Below are 8,440 nucleotides of genomic sequence, written 5' to 3'. Positions count from 1 at the left end.
AAAAAAAAAAAAAAAAAAAAAACAATTGCAAGACTTTTCCCCCTCACAATTCTGAGTTAGTAACTCACATTTATACCTTTTTTCCTCAGAATTCTGAGTTTACATGAAACTTTTTTTCCAGACATGGACTAAAAAATAAAAAAAGGTAATAGTAATGGAGCGTAGGTCACGTTAGTCAAGCGTGCATCAGCTGACACTCGTCTACCTACAGGGAAACGACGCCAATCATAATTCCCTTTATAAGGTCCTTTCAGTCATTATTCAGCAGCTATCGCTTTGCTCAGGAGCTAATCACCCACCTCCATCCCCAACTCCTCCTCTCGTCCAGTCAGGACTCGGCATTGGATATTTCTCATTGAGTCAGACCACTGAATTATGTTGTCTTACAAAATAATCACTTAGAACATTAATGATATCTGCTACATTAATCATTAATGTTGGCTCTGTTCTGTTTACCCTAGGGGGGTTATTAATGCTCTCCCTGCTCCTTTCCATGCTAGGCTGCATGGATGGGCAGGGAGTGTTAGCCCAGAACAGAACCATACCCCCAACCTAAAATGCATGCTAATTGTAAGTTATCTTTGACGATAGTGGTCCTGACAGAAATTTTTTTATCTCACAATTCTGACTGTTTTTCATGCAATTGCAAGTTTATATCTCACAATTCTGACTTTATATTAAGCAATTCCAACTTTATATTTATAATTATATATTGATTAAAAAGTTGCAATTACATTTTTTTTTTATCCCATGGTGGAATTAAGCTTCCATGCAAACCCGCTTCACAGTAATACAAATGAAAATAGCAATATTAATGTTGCACAGTTCTTCATTCATAAAACTAATGCAATTTCAGCAGTAAAATAGCCCTACAGAAAACAATAGTGTTATTATTCAGCTCAAGTCAGTTCAGTGTTGATTTAGTTCAGTTCAGTAGTGTTGAGTTTATCAATTAGGAAAATAAAGATCAGGAATAGCTCGCCAAAAAAGGAAAACTGTCAGTCAAAATAAAATCTATTTAGCAGAATAAGTATTCTTTATCTGTTTGTACTCCAGAAGGCTGTGTGCTCAGTATCTTTGGGTTTTGGGGTGAATGGAGCCCATGTCAGCACAACGGCCTAAACTGTGGTGTCAGATGGGGGCAGCAGAGCAGGACCCGTGAGCTGTCCAGAAGCACGCCTGAAGAGACAGAAGCACTCTGCCCACATCAGACTGAGAGCAGAAAGTGCCGGATGAAGAAAAAGTGTCCAAAAGGTGATTCATATTTTTAAACGTTCATGCCAATTGCAGAATAAGCCCCACTTTTAGCTGATCCTCTTTAAACCCTCTCTTGTTTCCACATCAAGCCTCTTTAGCATTTTTTTTTGTAGCCACTCACACTACACTCACATTAACTGAAACACAAGATCCAAACATTGTCACTATAGAGAGTTAAAATGGTTCCATGACTTTGTGTTTTGCTTTCATTTGATGATCTACTGGAAATCATTTGTTTGCAGCAATCTTCATTATCGAGGGCAGATCAAATGTCTGGTGGCATTAAGAAAACGAGGCGTGATATTTTCTGTCACCTTCAGTTGCCCTTAATGGCACCCATGTGTGATGGAACATCACCGTGTTTTTTTCTATCATTGTAATTTCCATTGCTGTCATTTTCATATGAGAAAACGCTTTGGAATGGCATACTAAGTATTTATGGGAGAATATAAGGTGCAGTATGCACATTTTCTACATGCATGCACTATGTGCACTACAAAGTACACTGCATAGGAATGATGTATCCAACAATGCAATGCACTCAGCTTGATATTAAATTTATGTTAGGCTGGAAAAAATTTATATCAGCTGTGACTTTATAGCAACTCATTGGACTAACAAAAACATTTTTAATTGAATGAATAATTGGCAAATAATATTAATATTATGAATAGTGGTATAAAGCAAAATAATATTAATGAAATATTATAAAAATATGTTTATGCTATAATGCTAAATAAAAGTTTAATACGGTATCATTCAAACATTTCGGTTCAGTAAGTTTTTTTTTTTTATTATTAATACTTTTATTCAGCAAGGATGCATTAAATTGATCAAAAGTGACAGTAAAGACATTTAGTATTACTGACGTCACAGTTTCCACAAAAATATTATAGTTATATTTATGAATTATTTTCAACCTTGATAATAATGATAATAATAAATGTTTCTTGAGCAGAAAATCAGCATATTAGAATTATTTCTGAAGGATCATGTGTCACTGAAGCCTGAGTAATGATGCTGAAAATGTAGCATTGCATCACAGGAATAAATTACATTTTAAAATATGTTAAAAAAGAAAACAGTTATTTTAAATTAGAATAATATTTCACATCATTACAGTTTTTAGTGTATTTTTTTAATCAAATAAATACAGCTTTAGAGGGCAGAAATTCTTACCAGCCCCAAACATTTAAAAGGTAGTGTATATAATATAATACCAGAGACAAATCTTAGTGTAGCAGAATTCAACAGAAAATCTACTCAATTTCTACTGTTACTATCCACATCAGATGTTCTCCATCAGTACCATTGTGGTTTATCTCTGAAGTTGACACCTCAAAGACTTACTTATGGTGTGACCAATGAGAACCCGATGATTTAATTTAGTCCTAGGATGTCCTCTAGATTAACACAAGATCATTTCCTTTCTTCTCAAATTTCTTGGTCTTCAAGTGTAACCCTGAGAGCTAATGAAAGTCAGGCAGCACATCTCAGAACGGCTCACAGCAGAAGATTTGCCAGTGTTTTCTGTTACGACCCCCAGGTGATCCAAACTTACCTACCTAAATCATAACACACAAACCTCTGATCTTAACATGGAGATTGATGTTGGTTTTAGTATTAAAGGGTTGGGCGGTGGCCGCTATGGGCCTAAAACAGATGATTCGGGGCTCTAAATATCACATTTTAGTGCTTTGTGTGTGCATAATCGGAGAAAATGAAAAAGTTAGGAAGCTTTAATCACAGCAGGTAATACGCAGGGCAGAGAATATCAACATATAAAAAAGACTGGAGAGAACCAAGAGGAGAAAAACAGGAAAAATGATGGCGAAAGTGGCATTCTTGCCAAGCCGTGGTGTTTTCCAGACCACAGACCCCATTCCTTAGGTTATAATAACTGTTTACTCCAGTTTTATGATGCTCTTATTATGTCTCCTTTAAAAAGACAAACATGGATTATGATTTGGTTTTAGCTAACAAAAATGTTGCATAAATACACTTAAGCACCCACCTCTGCACAGTATTTGTTCCGCTTTTGCTCCAGAATATTTTTTTTGTCTCTTTTCTGAGGACGACAGTACATGCCACCCTGAAGCTCCTCTGTTGCTGATTTTGAATCTTAAAGTCAAACCAGACATGAACATCTGAAGTACTGTAAGGAACTCAATGAAGCATTCTCAGGTTATGAGCTGCCCATTGCATGACAGTGAGAAATTGACCACTAATGCAAAAAATAAAAAAATAAATCCTTGTTTCAGCACGTAGAATTAAAACTAAGGCATTGATAGTCAACAGCTCCCTTTTATATAAATAAATAAATTAGGCTTTTTAAATCAGTACTGCATTTTGTTTTATGTTGATATTTTGTTGCACTGTACTGTTAAATTTTTTACAGAATTTAATTTAATTTAATTTTATGTCAGGAGTGTAACTGGTCATCATTTCTGGTCATCATTTTTAATCAGCTCTTTGTTCAAGGTATTCAGGTATTTGACACAATGTTAGAAAACAAAAGTTAATTTTGCTTATTATTTCTGAACATCTCTCTAGGGATTCCCCATTAAAAATGGATTTTGTGAGTTACTCCACATGACTCAGTAACTGGTGACAGTAATATTTTGAGACTGTATTCAATGCATTTTTATGGCAATGTGTAAATTCATGGCCCATCTTTTTTTGTTTTAAAGGGAAATATTTTGTATAAATAATTTCTACTTCAATAATTAGGATCTTACATGTAGCAAGAGATTGCACATCCTTTTTTAATTTGTATTAAGTTTTGTTTACATTATTATGGCGCATACTAACCTGTATTTATGCATTTATTTTATTGAAAGGTTGGGAGGGTTTTCCCCAATACTACCACATGACTTAACCCCCAGTACAGTGTGGTTTAACAAAGACAAGATGCATGTTGGACTATGACACTGTACATTTCCATCTGAATAACAGACAAACAGCTTCATGTGGTTTGAGCTGTATCTCCACAAGCTTTCTCTACATGCCTTGGGCTGTTCTGTGTTTTCAAACCACATACTCTCCCTATATTTGCACTTCTTTGGTATAATTGCATTAGAAAAAAAAAGAAACAAGAACAATGTAAAGAATTGTGTAAAGAGATGCCAAGATCATGACTTGCACTCCTTTATTTAGTCTCGAGCCATGTGATTGGCTGTGGACATGTCATGTGACCCAATGAGTGAGATTTATTTTTAAATAAGAAAAGTGATAAATTATTGTATATATCTCATGTATATTTCTAAGTTAACTTGCCAGTATTGTGCATACTTTGTCTAAACAGCTTAAATTAAAGTATAATATTGCATTATTTTCTTAGCGCCTCAACAGTCCCATTAAACTCGTTGTCTCTTTTTTTCTCTTTTGAAACTGATTATTGTCCCCCCGTGAAAACTGAAATGTTCTACAACATGCTGCTTTTGGTTTGAGAAGGATGGGAATGTGCTGATTTGAATGTGATTTATTTGTGCTTTCCTACACAGTATTCTCTCAGCCGGCTGAAATGTATTTACTGGAAAAATCACAGTTTTGCTCACTAAAGCAAGTAGACCCAAAGGAATATTTACTTTTTTCTCAAGATGAGGAGTTATGAACATGATACAGAAGAGAAAGGGATAATGTTTATATATATATATATATATATATAAAAGATCTGAAAATAAAAGCTCTTTCTGAAGTGGATTGCAGATGTTAACTTGCCATCATACGACATTTTATTAAATAAATAAATAACTTTTGGTAAGTAGGCTATATTCTCTTAACAAAAATGAAAATATTGCTTAAGCTGTTTGGTAAGTAAATGCCTATGCTGACTGATAAGCCAAAGGTATTTGTTACAATATTAAATTAATTTTCAAAAGATTGTGCCAGGTTGTCCCATTTTTTTTTTTTTTAATACTAATGAATTAAAAAGTGGTTACCTTTACAATTTTTCTGTGATTCGTGAATTGTTTTGTGATCCATAATTGTTTTAATATTTATTTTTCTTTTTTGAAGGACCATTAAGAACCCTATAATAAATATTAAATGCACACACTTTAAGTTCAATTTTATTCTTTTTTATTTTAATTTTTTTAAGTGTCAATAAACAAAGTAAAAATGCAACAGCTAACCCTGACTTCCCCTTACATGTTAATAACCATAAGTGTGTGTTTCAGCCACTGATCTATATATAATTCTCTATTATAGATCAGTGGTTTCAGCCAATTTCTAATTTGCTTCTGGTCTTTTATAATAGCCCAAATCAACTGGGTTACTGTATTTTTGAAAGAAAACATTTCTTACTTTTTCAGCATTAAACTAGGATTGAATAAAATATTTGTGCATATTCAGTCCAAGTAAAATATGTATAAAATAAACATTTTTTTTAATTTATTGTTCTACAAATAATTTAAACCACCATTAATTACGGTACCAGCCTCTCCTCTAAGAGCGAGTTCTTACATATTCAGCCACTAGATGGTAATGTTCACCTGAAATATAAATCTACACCGCGTTCTATTAAGAATGAACATCATACGGGCTGTTTCTACATCTCAACAGAGGCACTCAGTTCAGAGGTCATCCACTCAACGCTGGGTCACCAGCTCCCAATGAAACTTCGCAACAAACCTCAAACATCTCAGTGGGAGTCTCAGAGAAAACATGCCAAATACAATGTGAAGTGACACATTATATGATGTGTTGTGAGCTTGATGCTGTGCGAACAGCATCCAACCTGACACATGTCTTCTCAAGAATGCAAACACACACTCCATATGATTAAAGCACCTCTGGTTGAACTGTAATTAGTGCTGTTTGCTAAGAGAAGCATCACTAATGCACATAGGCTACATTTTGGTAATCGCTAGTCAAACCTTTTATGCTACAAACATGTCTGTATAAGTCGCGTTTACACAGGTGCCATGTGCTTTAAGCACACTGATTGGATACCTGTAACATTGTAACCCTACACACACCATGACCCACCATGTGTTAACTTTCAACAATCAGTGCTATTAATAATCCCCTCAATTTAATGAATATGTTCTAAATTAGGTTTAGACATTGCTAGGCTATGTGATTGCAAGGATATTTTGGGAAGTTAGGTGGTTTCTCAAGGCCTCAACATTTCTGATACTGTGAGACTACTCACTTTGAATCCAGGAAACATGTCGTTCAAACCGGAAACCGTAGCAAAACGGTGCACACCGATTTGAGCTTGAACTTGCCCCTGGTGTCGGTTGATGGTCACGTGACATTCAGGTCAACCATTTTTTCTTTTTTTTTGTATTAAATTTTTTTATATATAGTTTTATTTTGACTGTTTTATTTAAAAATACTTATTTCAATTTGACATTTTTATTATTTAATTCATTATTAGCATTTCATCAATGAATACCATGCAGTTCCCTCAGCAAACACTAGTTTAGTCAAGCTGAAACCCGCGGCCCTGATGCACTGTGGTGAGTATTTTGATGCATTCCAATTAGCACGAAAAATACTTATTCACATGGGCGTTGCTAGGCCATTTTTAGGGGGGCTATAGGGGGCTATATACAGTATCCCCATCTACTGTAGCCGAAGTTTTCGCTGCGTTCACCCCTCATCACACCATTTTTTTTCCTCCAGTGAAAATGAAGCACATATGAATGCATATAATATATATAAAACGATCGTGTTGCCATTTTCATTTGAAAATTTAACTTTCAATGTAATACATTTTCCAGTGCATGTGGCAAAGAGATTTGCATACTTGAGCTAAGGAAAGAGGGTTGTACTAGAAATGCAAACAGTACAATTTTGTGTGTGAACAGTAAACAGGTGTGTGTGTGTGAGATCATGAAGACTTGTATTTAGCTTATTCAGTTATGTTATACCTATCTATGCAATACAGTGGAATACTGCACTTTTTGGTATATAAATTTAGCATACCACCCCAATTAGTCAAACATTTTTTATTTTATATATATATATAATTTATTTATTTATTTATTTATATTATACCCTCATTGGGGGCTGAGCCCCCCTAAAATGAAAATCCTAGAGTCTCCCCTGCTTATTCAGATTAACTTAATTCGTTTAATAACTCTTTTTTAGTCGATTATAACGTTACACCAGGTAACGACTACTTTTTTGTGTGCTATGAGTGAGTCATTCCAATCATTCATTTTACAAACCTACTGAATGGCTCGTAAACGGTGTTTAAGCATCATCATAATCGTTTTCCCAGTTTCTCTTCCAGTCGGTTAGCATTCACGAACGAGGTGCTTAAAACGAGAGACAGAGACCTCAATTTGCTGTACTATGGGATAAATCAGTCATCCATGCAGTGACTGCAATTGGTTCAAAATGCAGCGGCAAAACACATTTTACTCCCATTTGGTCCACATTACAGTGGTTTCCTGTTAAACTTAGAGTGGAATACAAAATATTAACTTTGGTTTTTAAAGCACTTCATAATCTTGCACCAACTTGTCTCAGTGAGTTGTTGCACCCACACACACATCAGTGAGACCGCTCAGATCCAGGTTTTTAGGAATTTTATCAATTCCTAGGTCCAAACTAAAACACCGTGGCGATCGTGCATTCGCAGTTGTTCGCCCAACACTTTGGAACAATCTTCCGGTTGCCATCCGAATGATTTCTTCATTGCCTATGCTTAAATCTCACCTCCTTAATCGATTTGTAACGACTTGAAGAGTTTTTGTGTTTTTTTCCTCTGTGAATTTATTTATTATTTTAGAATTCATTTTTTGTTTCTGTTGTTTACTATGCCATGTAAAGCACTTTGGTCAACCTCAAGTTGTGTTAAATGTGCTATATAAATAAAACAAACCGTGAATAAACAGTATGAACAAGTCGAGAACAATTTGTTCACCTACTTTTAACCTAGAAAATTTCCTGAGTTACAATATACTACAGTTAAAGTCAAGGCGTAGGCAACTAAAATTATACAAGTACTTCACAAGTATACAGTTAACTGGGGGAAACAGTTTTAAGAATTTACGAATAAAATCGTCAAGTATAAATTTAGATTACATATAACCTTGGCATGTCGAAGATTGCGCAAATGAATGCACATATAGGCTCTACGAACACACTCACACACAGACAACAATGCAAAGCCTCTATTTGACTATGGGAATATAGACATTCACAAATTATTATCATTGCTCACCCT

General features: G+C 34.7%; 1 pseudogene; it reads left to right on the top strand.

The window, feature by feature from the left end:
- Positions 1-5,945, top strand: part of LOC107666012 (R-spondin-2-like) — a 10,696-nt pseudogene extending 4,751 nt beyond the window's left edge.
- Positions 5,946-8,440: the final 2,495 nt, after the last annotated feature.

The sequence above is a fragment of the Sinocyclocheilus anshuiensis genome, unplaced genomic scaffold (assembly GCF_001515605.1).
Source record: "Sinocyclocheilus anshuiensis isolate Anshui unplaced genomic scaffold, SAMN03320099.WGS_v1.1 scaffold447, whole genome shotgun sequence".
Lineage (NCBI taxonomy): Eukaryota > Metazoa > Chordata > Actinopteri > Cypriniformes > Cyprinidae > Sinocyclocheilus > Sinocyclocheilus anshuiensis.
This window is presented reverse-complemented; position numbering and strand designations above follow the sequence as displayed.